The following is a 17,331-nucleotide window of genomic DNA, read 5'->3' as shown; positions in this document are numbered from 1 at the left end:
TCTGAATTATTAAAGTCAAGTTGACCTTAGCCTATAAATTTTTTCTTTCATGTTAAGATACCCATTTTTAAGTCAAATCACTTAATTATAAGGACAATACGACTTCATTGAAAAGTTTATCGACTTTTGGACAAGGAAAATAACTTTATTTTAGAGAAATGCGTCTTCTATGCTAAGCAAAATTTGTATTCGTATTTTAAAGACATGAAATCTTTGACCTCACGACAATAATTTTTTCAGTGTATGTTCCATTAGATTGAGTTTATATATAAAAAATTAGCAACATACCGCATTTATATCAGTGTTTTATATAGATTTCCGGATTTCTTATTTTTTCATGTGAGAACCTCCCTACCTAACAATCATTTCATATTCATTGTATTGAAAACTATTCCTTCAAGAGATTAAGCCGTTTTATAGGCTATTGAAATTTAGCATTGCATAGTTTTAGATGGTACACTTGTCCATTGAAATCGTTATGGTAACAAACACAGTATCACGCTCATTGCAACCGTGTTAACAGGTTGGCTGATAAGTCCCCGGTCTGACACATAGATGGCGTCGCTAGTTTTAAATGCATATTATTTTTATATAGTATAACCTTCAAATGATTCGTGTCAAAATTTGACGTCTGTAAGTCAATTAGTTTGTGAGATAGAGCGTCTTTTGTGAAGCAACTTTTGTTATTGTGAAAAAATGGAAAAAATGAATTTCGTGTTTTGATATAAAATACTGTTTTCTTAAGGGAAAAAATACGGTGGAAGCAAAAACTTGGCTTGATAATGAGTTTCCGGACTCTGCCCCAGGGAAATCAACAATAATTGATTGGTATGCAAAATTCAAGCGTGGTGAAATGAGCACAGAGGACGGTGAACGCAGTGGACGCCCGAAAGAGGTGGTTACCGACGAAAATATCAAAAAAATCCACAAAATGATTTTGAATGACCGTAAAATGAAGTTGAACGAGATAGCAGAGGCCTTAAAGATATCAAACGAACGTGTTGGTCATATCATTCATCAATATTTGGATATGCGGAAGCTCTGTGCAAAATGGGTGCCGCGCGAGCTCATATTTGACCAAAAACAACAACGTGTTGATGATTCTGAGAGGTGTTTGCAGCTGTTAACTCGTAATACACCCGAGTTTTTCCGTCGATACGTGACAATGGATGAAACATGACTCCGTCACTACACTCCTGAGTCCAATCGACAGTCGGCTGAGTGGACAGTGACCGGTGAACCGTCTCCGAAGCGTGGAAAGACTCAAAAGTCCGCTGGCAAAGTAATGGCCACTGTTTTTTGGGATGCGCATGGAATAATTTTATCGATTATCTTGAGAAGGGAAAAACCATCAACAGTGACTATTATATGGCGTTATTGGAGCGTTTGAAGACCGAAATCGCGGGAAAACTGCCCCATATGAAGAAGAAAAAAGTGTTGTTACACCAAGGCAACGCACCGTGCCATAAGTCATTGAGAACGATGGAAAAAATCATGAATTGGGCTTCGAATTGCTTCCCCACCCACCGTATTCTCCAGATCTGGCCCCAGCGACTTTTTCTTGTTCTCAGACCTCAAAAGGATGCTCGCAAGGAAAAATTTGGCTGCAATGAAGAAGTGATCGCCGAAACTGAGGCCTATTTTGAGGCAAAACCGAAGGAGTACTACCAAAATGGTATCAAAAAATTGGAAGGTCGTTATAATCGTTGTATCGCTCTTGAAGGGAACTATGTTGAATAATAAAAACGAATTTTGACAAAAAAAATGTGTTTTTCTTTGTTAGACCAGGACTTATCAGCCAACCTGTTAAATCTGTACAAAAGCAAGTTCTACTGTTTTGTGTACTTCGGAACTGGACACCTCAAACCATGCCATCTTACAAGGAAAAACTTTCACTTGTCAAATTACCTACACTGAAAAGTAAACGTACCATGCTGAATATCTGTTTTATGGTTGATGTTATTAATGGCAGATTTAAATCTGAGTTCCTTCTTAACAATATCTCGTTCAATATATACCGTCAAGACCTACTCGTAACTTTGAACTGCTTCGCATTCAGTACATTCGCACAAACTTTGAAAATCACGATTCTGTTCGCCGACTATGTGACGAATTTAATAAATACTATAAATATTTTGAACTTTCTGAAGATAAACATAAAAAGAAATTTAACATTATTATTAAATACTTAGTCATAAGATACCATTCGTATATATTATAGTATAGTATTTTTAGTCTGTAAGGATTACTCCATAGATGAATAACAATTAAAAAAGAGGAAACTGTTCGCAAATATACTATTCGACTCGTAAACTCGAATAATTGTTACGACACCGATTAATACTAAAGCGATTTGAGATCAAAAAGAACAAAAAATATTATAGAATAAATGAATGTAAATAAAAATTGGCAGAACATAACAAAAAGGTGGCACAAAACTGTAAAAAATGGCCAGAGAAAGTGCGAGTAGCAATTTTTTTGGTTTTCTATATATTCAGAAATTTGTAAACGTCGAAAAAGTCATATGCCTGTATAAAACGTAAAAAAAGTAGTAAACGTCGAAAATGGTTCCTCAGGATACTTATATGGCGTTCTCACCAAGCATGTTTTGGGGTTTGAAATGTTTTCCCTTTATAAGCATTTCAAAACGAGTATTTTTCCCTATACAAAAAATTATGTTAAAAACACAAGTTTTCCTCCAAAACACGTCATTTTGGAATATGCTCAGACTGAACATACTCTTTTCAAAATATATGTCAAATTATTAAAATAAATTTCATAGAAAAAACCGAATAAACAATGGCTTTGAAGAACGTACGGACGTGAAAATAATTAAAAAAATATTTTCCCTTTGCGATCGCGGCATTTATTTGAACAAACGGTGCGTATATTTGAATTTAGAGTAAATGGGAATTTCGAGTTTCCATGGCAACCATCAAACTAAAACATCTCAACTCGATGTGAACGGTGAAATGTTTTGGAAAAACGAATGAGGATAAAGGAGTCAGTGGGAACATAGCATTAGATTTGATTTCAAACTATTTTTATAATATTCTACGGTATATTGAGAAAATTTAAAATTTTTGATAATACTATTTTGAAATTTTTATTCAAAATTAATTTGTAATTTTTCGAGAGAAACTGAAATTTGAAACCTGTCTAAATGAAACGCCTTTTCAAATTGTTGATACTGTGAAAATTGTCGTGGTAAAATTTGGACATACAAAGTCTACAATGTGTAGGCATACAAAATACTAACCACCTAGACTTAGATTTATATATAACCCCGATTTTCATATGGTTATGCGAAATCAAATTGGAAATAGTACGCCTATGAAATTTGGCGCAAAGTTTGCTTTTGCATGGATCTATATAGTCGACACTGGTCTATGTTAGAATTGTCTTACTCTTTTGTATAAGGAAATACAAATGTCACCAATAAAATCGAAATTAAATAAAAAAAAAATAGAAAAATAAAAACAATAAGCAATTCTAAAAACATATACTACATATTGTCAAAAATTAAGTATTTTGCAGAGGACAATGGTTTCACCAGTAAAAAATTGTGATAAATTCACTTCTGAAGTGCAATACCGGTAACACTGATCCTAGAATGCTACTATGGTCTGGGAAACTAGGCGAGGACATGGTCAGGCTTAAAACCCGCTTGTGCAACTCAATAATGTCCATAGACTACCTCTAACTGTCATTGAGATGGGTGAGCAACTCAGTATACACCTAATATTTAGTATTTGGTTAGCATGCCCGCCTTGCATACACAAGGTCATGGGTTTGATTCCTACTTCGAGCGAACACAAAAAAGTTTTTAAGCGGTGAATTATCCTACCTCAGTAATACTGGTGACATTTCTGAGGGTTTCAAAACTTCACTAAGTGGTTTCACTGCAATGTGGAACACCGTTCGGACTCGGCTATAAAAAGGAGGTCCCTTGTCATTGAGCTTAACGTGGAATCGGGCAGCACTCAGTGATAAGAGAGAAGTTCACCAATGTGGTATCACAATGGACTGTATAGTCTAAGTGAGCCTGATACATCGGGCTGCCACCTAACCTAACCTAACCTATCCTAACCTAGTATTCGTACCAGAGAACTTGCATTGTTGGTGAGTTGGCGAAACCAAGATCTTTTCTATATTTTTCTATGAAATTCCTGAAAGGACTGCAATGACGCGCCCACTATAAGTTTCACCAACAATTAGATTTATATCTATCATCATGTTTCTATTATAAGACCAGTGTTCTTTTTGATATTCATAAGTGAAATTATGACTCCTTTAGTGTGATCTAACCTAATTCAGTTCCATGCGGAGTCTTTGAATAATGGCTTACATAGAGTAGACTATGTTCGCCAATTGTCAAAAGGTTAAATCCTAAGGAGAATATTTTTCCACCACATTTTTGTTTTCAAACAATTTCCCCAATGTTCCTTGTGCGGATGCTGCCAATATGTCTGCAATATTTAGTGCAAAATTTTGTGATTTCTATCTACACGTTTCGCTGCTTCTTGAAGTTTTGAAAAGTTGCTTCAACCCATTCACTGAATGTTTTGTCTATTATGGCCCAGAGACAGCACAGGTGGTTGTTGATACTGCCTCTGTTACTTTTCCACGATAGAAATCTTAGTTTCCAAACGGCTTAAAAAGTGCTTCCACTACTGTTGTCGCTGATGTTATTCACTTCCACTCACTCACTGGCGAGAATGATGAGGGCAATTCTGGTGTAGGATGGCCCAAAAACAAAAAACAAAACAGAATGACTCGGGCTAACTGAATGACTATATGCGTGAATGATTGAATGAACGAAAAGAGCGAAGAATGATTTGCAATGTTGACTTCTGTAGCATTGATTCTTTTAGGTTTTATGGTTGGCGGCAAATCTTTTGTTGACTTGGTCTTTACCAAAAAACAAAAATAAAAAAAAACATACTCGAAAAGTTAATACTGTTGTTTTGTTTAAAGAGTATTACGGCTTTAGTCTTTTAAATAAATTTGTTCGTTTTTTTGTTTTCTTTTTATACGAAAAGTTTATACTTTTTTTGTATATTCCTGCTTGTTTATTTTTGTTGTTTCATGATATTTGACAGGTGTCAACTTGAATAGTTTTTGACTTAAAATCTTGTCAAGAATTTGAATAATTTCCAAAGATTTCATTTGTTGTGCTAAAAAAATTGTGATTTTGAGATGTTGTTGCCGTGGTTCAATTGAAGCTCAAACAAAAATACCATAAACATAGATTTAAATCTTGTTCATATTTTATTTGTATTTAGATTAATAAATCGGTCTATTATTTTGGAGAAAAAAAGATGAATAGACTAATAGCAATAAAAAACGCTTGTTCGAAAGTGGTGATTTTAGGAATTCCAGTTGTAGTAGGTTAGGTATAGTGGCAGCCCGATATTTCAGGCTCACTTAGACTATTCAGTCCATTGTGATACCACATTGGTGAACTTCTCTCTTATCAATGAGTGCTGCCCGATTCCATTTTAAGCTCAATGACAAGGGACCTCCTTTTTATAGCCGAGTCCGAACGGCGTTCCACATTGCAGTGAAACCACTTAAGAGATGCTTTGAAACCCTCAGAAATGTCACCAGCATTACTGAGGTGGGATAATCCACAGCTGAAAAAATTGTTGGTGTTCGGTCGAAGCAGGAATCGAACCCACGACCTTGTGTATGCAAGGCGGACATGCTAACCATTGCACCACCGTGGCTCCCAAAAAATTTCAGTTGTAGTACATAGCCGTAGTAACTAGAATCGGTACAATTGAGTTTTGTCATTGATTTTTATTTTAATTAGAAAATTATTTAAACTAACTACTTTGTTTTAAATTAATATATATTTTAATTCAATTGAGAATTTCCATGACAAAATATTGGTGATCAGCGTTAATGTTGCTAATTTCTGAAAAGTTGCACAAAAAGTGTCACTCGAAATAAAAGATGGCAAAACTAATTTAAGAAGGTGACACACTTTTTCATAACAAATACAATTGTAAAATTAGCAAGAATTAAATTTAAAATATGTTAACAATCATTTCATTGCGATGTAATCGAAATTCACCACTTGCAGTGTAACAATTAAGGGGTTCAACACGTTGCATGGTTTTAGGCGACACATGTGTCTCGATTGGAAAAAGCGATCAAAAATATAGTATTGGTACAATGAAAAAGAGCTTGCGTGAATCCAAAGATTTTGTCTTTCAACTAATGTTTTTAGTATTAAATCCGATCCAAAAAGCGGGGAATTGAAGTAAGGATAGGTTTAAGACACAATTCTCCTAAATTTGAGTTTAGCTTACTTGGTACTAGTTTACTAGTTTTTAAAAAGTGTTGAAAGATATCTCCTAGTATTGAAAAATATCTCCCAATTTCCTAATTTTTTACTTTTCTGTCAAGATGCAAAAAAGAATTATATAAATGTTGGAGAATTTTTCAGAATTTTTCAAGCCAAGATGATCTAGTCAAATAAAGTTTTCTTTTATGTTAAAATACAGATTTTTAAGTCGATTCACTTAATTATAAGGACAAAATGATTCCATTGAAATGTTTATCGACTTTTGGTCAAGGAAGAAAACTTTTATTTAGAGAAATTCGTCTTCTGTGCTAAGAAAAATTCGCATTCGTATTTTAAGGACAAGAAATCTTTGGTATCAAGACAATATTTTTTTCAGTGTAGCGTAAACTGGATTAATTGTTAAAACACCAATCACATCCGTAATCTTAACAGGATTTGAGATCAAAATCTCCAAGGTATACTAAAGTATAAAAGAAATTAATTAAAAAGTGGCACAACGAGATAGGAAGGTGGCACTAAACTGTAAAAACGTTAGCATTTTGTGATACCACAACAAAGTGCCAAAAAAGTATTATTGCTTGAAAAAAGTGGCAAATTTTGCATCTGAGTAGAATTTTTAAAGTACATGCAAAAGTTCTCCTCTACACAGAAGAAAGTATTTCAAAAAGATGTACAGTTAAAAAGTTAGTTAATTTTTAATCAAACTAAGAACATAAAGTTGGTGAAGAAAATGAGTGAAAATTTTAAAAATTAATTGAAATTTTCAAATCAAATCAATATTTTACTCAAATATTTTTCTAGGCCCAATTAAAAGTCTGATTGATACTATAATTTTCGTGATTGAAGACATTTCAATTAAAAAATTAATTGGATAAATTAATTTCGTGATTGAATCAGAATTTTGTTTGTGTGTAGATACACATACAGATGTTAAATATTTAATGATTTCGTTTGAAATAGTTCTATAGCGAATAAAGCCCTGCAAACATATTTCACAAAGTTTTGAAAAATTAAAATGTTTAATGTTAAGTGAATTAAATTATAAATAATATTATTGTAATTTTTTCATTATCATTAATAATTTTTTAATTTATCTCAAAATAGAACATTTTAATTCACTTTAATGTATTTAAAGGTGAGCCTGATACATCGGGCTGCCACCTATCCTAACCTAAGTAAGCGCATATACAAAAATTTTGAAACCGGGACATGAATAAAGTTTAGTTCAAGTTTATATATGAATCTTATTGCCCTATGTATTGTTCGGCCTTTTTTTATTGTTACTCATACGCTCTATAGGCAACAATTAATATTTGTTATACGTATATTGGGCCGCGAATAAATTTAATTTAAATGGTATCTGTGAATGTTTTTGATATTTGTTTTTTTTTTTTTTTTTAATCATTTGAATAATACAAAATGCTTTATAAAAAAATATTTAAAAAATGCTTATTAATCTGCCTACAAGAAATTTCAGTTCCTTACACACCTGGAATACTTCCATTTATAAATCACTATACATTTTATGCATTGAGTAGAATATATAAGGCGATTTACATTAATAACTTATAAATACAATACAAAATGTGACATTTCCTTTTTGGCGATTTGAATAAAACATCTTTAAAATACCCGTATATGAACAGCATACTAATTTTAAGCAAGATGGCTTAATTATACGTCTAAGCTTCGAAGCTTGGAGATATTCAAAGGTATAGACATTTCTGTAAGATTTGCACCACATCGCCATGTATCTAGCAGTAGGAAGGGTATTTGAAATTCGGTTAAAGCGTTAAAAATATGATAAATTTTGCGTGAGAGATTTGACAATAATAATGGTGGTGTTGGAGTCAAGGTCATAATGAGATGAATTTTTATGCAAATTTTTCAAAAATAAAAAGAAACATTTTTGGTATTTTTGCATTTGTATTTGTGTCTCTTTCATCGATTCGAATGATTTAAAACCTATGATTAGCGGCAAGTTGTTTGAGACCATAATCATTTTTATGAATTTATAGAAAATAAATTAAAATAATAGTTAAGCACTGTTTTGGTCATCCCAACATTTATGGTATATAAATCAACAACAAAGATAACGAGTTGCGTATGAGTATGCGGATGACTGTACAATCTTGGCATCTGGGCCCAATGTTGATGACATTTGCGATCGTTTGAACGTCTACATAGCTAATCTTACCAGTTATTTCACTGCGAGAAACTTGAGGATATCCCCCACCAAATCCTCAGCCACACTATTTACTACATGGACGGCAGAAGTGCGCAGGCAGTTGAATATCAGAGTCGATGGAGTAATAATTCCGACCACAAATTACCCCAAGATTCTTGGGGTCACATTCGACAGCCTTTTTAGGTCATCTGCCCATGCCACTGCAATATGTAATAAGCTCCGTGGTAGAAACAAGGTCCTCAAGTCACTAGCCGGCAGTACTTGGGGTGCGGACAAAGAAACCTTGCTAACTACTTATAAGGCAATTGGCCGGTCAGTGGTAAACTATGCAGCGCCAGTGTGGACACCGCAGACCAGTGATACGCAGTGGAATAACATACAAACCTGCCAGAACGCTGCCCTTAGAACTGCGACTGGGTGTCTCCGCAGCACACCCCTGGATCACCTTTATGTGGAGACAAAGATCATCCCTGTGCGAAGACACAACTACATGCTGTCAAAGCAGTATCTCCTGGGTTGTTATCGCAGTAATCATCCAAACCACCATCTTATGGATACACAACCACCACCCAGGAACGTAAGGGTTGATATACATAATCTAGAGCGCGAGATCCAGCGCTATAAAAGAGAGCCTCTAGATCAAGCAGCGTACCAGGCAGGTTTGAACAGGATTCATGAGGATACTGTAGCTGAAGCGGTGAGAAGCTACAAGGTTAATCCTGTTCTTGGAGTCCGACCACCGCCCATAGCATCGGAGGAAAGAGACCTCCCACGGCAGACTAGGGTAATTTTGGCCCAATTAAGATCAGGCAAGTGCAGCCGCCTCAATTCCTACTTATCGGTGATTGATAGCAGCGTAGCTGACGTTTGTCCAATTTGCAACCAAGGGCCACACGACACGCGTCATCTTTTCTCTTGCCCAGCCAAACCAACCCGACTTACCACCAGATCACTCTGGACACACCCCATCTTAGTCGCAGAGTTCCTTGATCTGCCAACAAGCTGATGTACCAAGCGTATAACATGAAATGGATGAGATCACAATAAACTGTTACAACAACAACAACATAACGAGTTTAAGCGCCTCTTTATTAATGCCATTTAAACAAAATAAAAATAATGTGATTTTTTTTTAATTTTTTTAATTTCTGTTTTATAGGATAAATAAAACACAAAAATTGTTTGAAGGTTTTTAATAAATTTGTTGCAATTTGAAATTACAGTTTAACTTTTTTTATTTCAAAGCTACCTGAAAAATTTTATTGTTACCATATTTCTTGGTCATATAGCTAAAGCTTGATGATAAGTAAGCCACAAATGTCGTAGACACACCGAATAATGCTTATGGTGCATTGCATGTCCAGTTTCTTGAAATCACATCTTTTTCATTTTATTGTTTTTCTGATATATTATGGTGTTATTTGTCTATATCCATTTGTTGTTTTTGCAACAATTTTCATTATAGCCATTTTATTGTTAAATGCCTTTAAGCTTATTTATGATTTTCTTCAGTTATTATCTTAGCTTTGTTGTTAAGTTTCAATGTCAAGTTTGGTTTAATCACTTGAATGACATTAGAAGTAGCTTCATTGCAGAATTTACTGGTATTAAAAAAATTAAATGTTATTAAAAAATTATGATCGTATTTTATGATTTTTATAATGGCAGCCATCATTTACTACAGAGAAAAGGAAAATTGTTCAAGACACTCAATTTCTTTCAAATAAAGAAGTTTTATTTAAAAGAAAGTTCATAATCTTTGATTTAAAAAAATTGATCGTATTTTGTGATTTTTAAAATGGCAGCAATCATTTAAGGAAAATTGTTCAAGACACACAATTTCTTTAAAATAAAGAAGTTTTATTTAAAAGAAAGTTCATAGTCTTTGCCATTTTCGAGTTAAGGAACACAGAGTCCAAGGATTTTATTGCAGTTGACTGTCTGAGTATATATTAATGCCAACATTTTTTGGAACATTACTTCTCAGCCAAATTCGCCACCTCTCTTATTGCTAATATTTCAGCCTGAAAAACACTACAGTGATTAGGTAATCTTTTCGCTATTCGAAGTTCTAGATCTTTAAAATATACTCCGAAACCCACTTGGCCACATCCACATCCCACATCCAATTTGGAGCCATCAGTGTAGAAATCTATATATATTTTATTCCCCGGGGTCTGTGTACACCACGATTCACTGTTAGGAATTACAGTTTCAAACTTTTTGTCGAAAAGTGGTTTCGCCAGAGTGTACACCACTACTTTAGGCACACCTGTCATTATTTTGAGGACCGAACTATGACGGTACATTTTTTCCGACCACAGCGATAGCTTGCGCAACCGCCCAGCCGTTGTTGCAGCTGACTGTTTGGCCAAAATGTCTAAAGGCAATAGATGCAGCATTACATTAAGGGAATCTGTTCCTGTCTTACTGAATGCGCCTGAGATACACAAGCACGTCATACGCTGAACTTTATCTATACCTGTCGGTTGCTAAAGTGCACGAGTACAAAGCTACCGTGGCTTTTCTCGCTCTTTCTTCAATATTAAGCTTAAAGTTCAGCTTCCTGTCCAGAATAACGCCAAGGTATTTTGCACACTCACTAAAGGGAATTTCAATACCTCCTATGGATATGGGACCGTGGGCATCATTTTGCACTTTGTCTTTGCAGGATTTACTGCAAGACCATTCTCTTTCGCGCATTTCTTAGTCATCTGTAAACATAACATCTCTGATTGTGAATGGTAATTTTCCCCTGACTGCTAGAGCCACATCGTCTGCGTATGCCACCACTTTTATCCTTTCTTTTTCTAGGGAAAGCAGAAGGTTGTTTATAGCAACATTCCAAAGAAGACGTGATAGAACTCTTCCTTGGAGAGTGCCTCTGTTCACATACCTTTGTATGTTTGCTTGCCCTAGTGTGGCCGAAATACGTCTCCTCATTAGGAGTTCGTCTAGCAGCCTAAGTATACCTGGATCAACATTCAGAGTTGCCAGTCCATTTAATATCGAGCTCGGATTGTCGTTATTGAATGTCCCCTCGATTTTTGGAAACGCCACGATTGTGTATTCATTGACAAATAGTGAGCATTCACTAAAGCTGACTAGTTCATGCAAAGCGGTTTCAGTAGACCTGCCCTTCGAGTATGCATGCTGTCGTTTCAAGAGCAAATTGAATCGACGCTAGTTCTAAGATAAATATCTATCATCCTCTCCAGAGTCTTAAGTAAGAATGAGGATAAGCTGATTGGTCGGAAATCCTTCGCCCTCGAGTGAGAGGCTTTTCCCGCTTTAGGTATGAAAACGACTTTTGTTTCCCTCCACTTTTCTAGAAAAATATGCTAAGTTTCTTTCAGTCACTGCTTGTAACTCCGCCGAAGTAATTCCATCAGGTCCGGGGGATTTTAATGGCCCAAAGTTATATAACGCCCATTTTATTCTAGATTCCGATACAATTTCCTCGATAGGAAATGACCGCTGAGCCACTGTGGCACCGCCAGTACATGGTTCAATCGTCTGATTTTCGGGAAAATGTGTGTCCAATAGTACCTCCAGCGTCTCCTCACTGGACATTGTCCAATTGCCCTCCGATGTTTTAATGAAACCTGGAGCGGAGTTAGTGGATGCTAGTACCTTCCGTAGTCTGGAAGCTCGGACGTATTCTCAATACTGCTGCAGTAAACATTCCAAGAGTTATGCTCTTAATAAGTCCTTATAGTTATGTGGTTCGACCTTGGGTATCCTAAAAGGAAAGAAAAGTTTCTTTGACTAAGGTCAACTTAACTTCAATACTTCGGAAAAATTCTTCAAAATTAATGAAATCTTTAAATTTTTTGCTTTTTTGCATCTTGAGTACATAGCAAAAAAGCGTTTAAAAGTAGATTTTTTCTATACTTTATTAAAAAAAAATTACTTAGAACAAAGCATAATTTCTACTTGTAGTCGAGTACGAATTTAGAAATTTAAGTTGTCGTTAACATGATTTAAAAAAAAAAAACTCTGATAGCACATGAAGAAAAAAGCTGAAAAACTAAATTAACCTTTGTTACCGATAATCAAGTACGCTAAACTTAAATTTAAAAGAGAAGTGTGTGCTCAATTTATCCTTACTGCAATTCTCCACTTCTTCGGCTCGGAATCAATACCAGTGGAAAGACGACATCTTTGGAATCGGGCATGCTGTTTTTTTATACCCTCCATCATAGGATGGGGGTATATTAACTTTGTCATTCCGTTTGTAACACATCGAAATATTGCTCTAAGACCCCATAAAGTATATATATTCTGGGTCGTGGTGAAATTCTGAGTCGATCTAAGCATGTCCGTCTGTCCGTCTGTTGAAATCACGCAAACTTCCGAACGAAACAAGCTATCGACTTGAAACTTGGCACAAGTAGTTGTTATCGATGTAGGTCGGATGGTATTGAAAATGGGCCATATCGGTCCACTTTTACGTATAGCCCCCATATAAAGGGACCCTCAGATTTGGCTTGTGGAGCCTCTAACAGAAGCATATTTCATCCGATCCGGCTGAAATTTGGTACATGGTGTTGGTATATGGTCTCTAACAACCATGCTAAAATCGGTCCACATCGGTCCATAATTATATATAGCCCCCATATAAACCGATCCCCAGATTTGGCTTGCGGAGCCTCAAAGAGAAGAAAATTTCATCCGATCCGGCTGAAATTTGGTACATGATGTTGGTATATGGTCTCTAACAACCATGCAAAAATTGGTCCACGTCGGTCCATAATTATATATAGCCCCCATATAAACCGATCCCCAGATTTGGCTTGTGGAGCCTCTAAGAGAAGCATATTTCATCCGATCCGGCTGAAATTTGGTACATGGTGTTGGTATATGGTCTCTAACAATCATGCAAAAATTGGTCCACATCGGTCCATAATTATATGTAGCCCCCATATAAACCGATCCCCAGATTTGGCTTGTGGAGCCTCTAAGAGAAGCATATTTCATCCGATCCGGCTGAAATTTGGTACATGGTGTTGGTATATGGTCTCTAACAATCATGCAAAAATTGGTCCACATCGGTCCATAATTATATGTAGCCCCCATATAAACCGATCCCCAGATTTGGCTTGCGGAGCCTCAAAGAGAAGCAAATTTCATCCGATCCGGCTGAAATTTGGTACATGATGTTGGTATATGGTCTCTAACAACCATGCAAAAATTGGTCCACATCGGTCCATAATTATATATAGACCCCATATAAACCGATCTCCAGATTTGGCTTGCGAAGCCTCAAAGAGAAGCAAATTTCATCCAATCCGTTTGTAATTTGGAACATGGTGTTAGTATATGATCTTTAACAAGCGTGCCAGAATTGGTCCATATCGGTCCATAATTATATATAGTCCCCATATAAAACGTTCTCCAGATTTGACCTCCGGAGCCTCTTGGAGGAGCAAAATTCATCCGATCCGGTTCAAATTGGGAACGTGGTGTTAGTATATGGTCGCTAACAACCATACCAAAATTGGTCCAATCACACAAAAATTGGTCCATATCGGTTCACAATCATGGTTGCCACTAGAGCCAAAAATAGTCTACCAAAATTTTATTTCTATAGAAAATTTTGTCAAAATTTTATTTCTGGAGAAAATTTTGTTAAAATTTTATTCGGTTCATAATAAAATTTTCATCATTGTCAAAATTTTATTTCTATAGAAAATTTTGTTCAAATTTTATTCGGTTCATAATCATGGTTGCCACTCGAGCCAAAAATAATCTACCAAGATTTTATTTCTATAGAAAATTTTGTCAAATGTTTATTTCTATAGAAAATTTTGTGAAAATTTTATTTCTGTAGAAAATTTTGTTAAAATTTTATCTCTTTACTTTGTCAAACTGAATTATATACGTATTGGATCGATCCTTTTGATTTAATATATGTGGACTTACATACAATTTAGAAGATGGTGTTAGGAGGTTTTAAGATACCTTGCCATCGGCAAGCGTTACCGCAACTTAAGTAATTCGATTGTGGATGGCAGTGTTTAGAAGAAGTTTCTACGCAATCCATGATGGAGGGTACATAAGCTTCGGCCTGGCCGAACTTACGGCCGTTTATACTTGTTTCAGTATACAATTGACTTCAAATGACTTTAGCTCTTTTGTCATTGTTAATATGCATATTTCTTTTAAATTTCTTCTTATAACTGTATAATAAAACAAAACATTTATCTTTAAGGCAATATTAAACCATGCTTTAGAATTTTAATTGAACATGTTAAGCATGCAATCAAACTCAAGCATTTAAAGCCAAATTTATGTCATTTCCTTTTTGGTCTATTTTTTGTGCAGACTTATTTAATTTGCAGCCCACACAAACCTCGTGATTACGTTTATTGTTTTTGTTTTGTTCTTTTTTGGTTAATTTTTTATTACTATTAATTTTTAAATACCATAGTGCTCACTTAGTGTGGAAGAAAAAAATATAAAATGAATTTCTAAGTTATATTTATTAATTTTTTTTTGTGTGAATATATTTGCAATAAAATGTTTTCGGATTCAAATACAATTAAATTGTTATGAAAGAAACACTTAAGTCGAATCTCTCAAAACTGTTTAGATATTTCATTCACTTAAAAAGTTGCTTTAGTGTTCTAAGTGATATCACGATTCACGAAGAATATTGCCTGTATCAAACACTTCAACTTGAGGAAATCCATCATTAAATAAAGGTGTGAGTCTATAATTCATGATAGCCTAAAGAAAAAAATATTCTGCTGGAAGCATTAATTTAATAAAAATTAAAATTTCACTGGGTATTACATAAGGTATTTGATTATTATTCTTTATATCATCTCCAATATGAACTTGGAAGAGGATACAAGACTTCCGTTATTTTTAGCTACACATGTGACAGCTCAAAGGATTTCCTTAGGAATATTTAATTAACCCGTTGCTATAGGTTATTGTTTTTTTTTTATTCTACAATTATTGAGTGATAATAATATTTGCAAATACAACAACACTTTTTTGCATATTTTTTTGTACAAACAAAAAAATCCATTAACATTCCCCTGGGTAAATAAAATTGAATTTTTTTATAACAAAAAAATCAATTCGCTCAAGCTTAGATTTTTGTATCTGAATTTTGATGATTTCATAACCGAGCAAGTATTTCGTAATTACTGAAAAACACAAGCCATTTTATGCATATTATTAATAATGCATTTTTTTACATGTGTCGATAGTGTTTCGTTGTTTGGTTTTTTTTTTGTTGTAGACCATTAAAAAATTCCAAACTGAAACAGACTTTGTGTCTGTCTTTCTTTCCATATGGTGGTCCATCCATCTGCCATATATCCGAGGGTAGAACTTGGAATATTTGTTGCAACAATGTGTGATATAGACTACCATATTGGTAGTCTACAACGAAAATGCGACCTTTTTTAAACGCCTTCAAATCACACTCTATAAAAATAATGTTTATTCGATTTATGTGTTTTTTTGTTTTATTAAATTGAACAAAATGCAAATTTTTGTAGAAAAACATCAATTTTTATTCATTGATTCGTTTAGTCTATGAAATAAGGCACAAAAAATGTTGTATTCATAAAACAAAGTCAATTGTGGGCGTCATTCAAGCCGATAACAAACACTAACATCCCAATTCCAAAACTTCTCACTTGTATTTTTACTATAGCGTAAAAATATGAGCAAAAAAAATTGTAATCAAACCACCAGCACGACATAAATTATTGTATTCATGCGATTCAATGGAAATGAAATGCTATTGAAATCTCAAAAGATGATCTCACACAATTTGGAGATGTTAAGTGATGCTTTTAGGTGATAGTGTTTGATATTACTTGGTATTTCAATTGTTGTTAGATGTTAAGTAAGTGATTTGAAATTTTTAATTTAATGTACTGTAGTTTAATTTAATTTAAATATAATTTAATTTAAATTAGTTTGTAACGGACCAATATCATTTCATAATTCTCATTTATACATTTGTTATTTCTCTCATACATTCATTTTGCATTATTTACCCATTGATGTTAACTTGTTTCTAATGGTAAATTGTATTAACAGAAATCATACATGTTAAATGCTCATGCTAAATAATCATTACAGTGCTTAGTAGTCATTGCTATGTTGATTTACAGTAGCAATACTTTTAACTCTCTTGCTCTCATTAGTTATGTTATATCTCTTATGGTAATTACTCAAGATCTCAATTGTATTTGTATTGTATACCAATGATAAATGTATACTTTTGTATCACTCTCAAATACTCGCTGATGATGAGTGATCTCATCATTAAATACTCCAGAGGACATACTTAAATTCATACACGGATGAAAAAGACTGTTTTTCATATGTTTGGCTATAAACATTATATGTTTGGAACACAAATTTTTAAACACAATATTTTTGAGTGCAAGCATATAATGTTCATAAACTAGCATAACATGTTTGGGACATATATGTTAATATGTTAGAACATATTATGTTTGGGACATAAAATGTTTGTATATATAATTTGCTTGGATGCAAACATATATTAATTTAGAAATCGCCTATAAACATATATGTGTTTAGTAGCTTGGAGCGCTATTTAACAGGGAGCGATATTGAATTAAGTTGGTGGTTGTTGCTTGTTATTACAAAATTAACATTTTATTTTTCCTTGGGCAATTGATCAGCTACTTCTTTGATCCTTACAAACTGTGTAGTCCGCTGTTCGAATCCCCGTCCGGCAAAAGGTAAAATTAAAATAAAAAAAATCATAAAATTGAATAATTTCTTCTACAATGTTTGTATTACAGAAAAAGGTGCTAAGAACTAAAAAATC

General features: G+C 34.2%; 1 protein-coding gene across 9 annotated transcripts in view; it reads left to right on the top strand.

Annotated features, from left to right (window-relative positions):
- The window catches only part of Wdr62 (WD repeat domain 62), a 613,801-nt gene that overhangs the window by 522,079 nt on the left and 74,391 nt on the right, over positions 1–17,331 (top strand). The gene's annotated exons all lie outside the window — the stretch shown is intronic.

The sequence above is a fragment of the Haematobia irritans genome, chromosome 2 (assembly GCF_050003625.1).
Source record: "Haematobia irritans isolate KBUSLIRL chromosome 2, ASM5000362v1, whole genome shotgun sequence".
Classification (NCBI taxonomy): Eukaryota; Metazoa; Arthropoda; class Insecta; order Diptera; family Muscidae; genus Haematobia; species Haematobia irritans.
The sequence above is the reverse complement of the archived record's forward strand: the minus strand, read 5'-3'. Positions and strand labels throughout refer to the sequence as shown.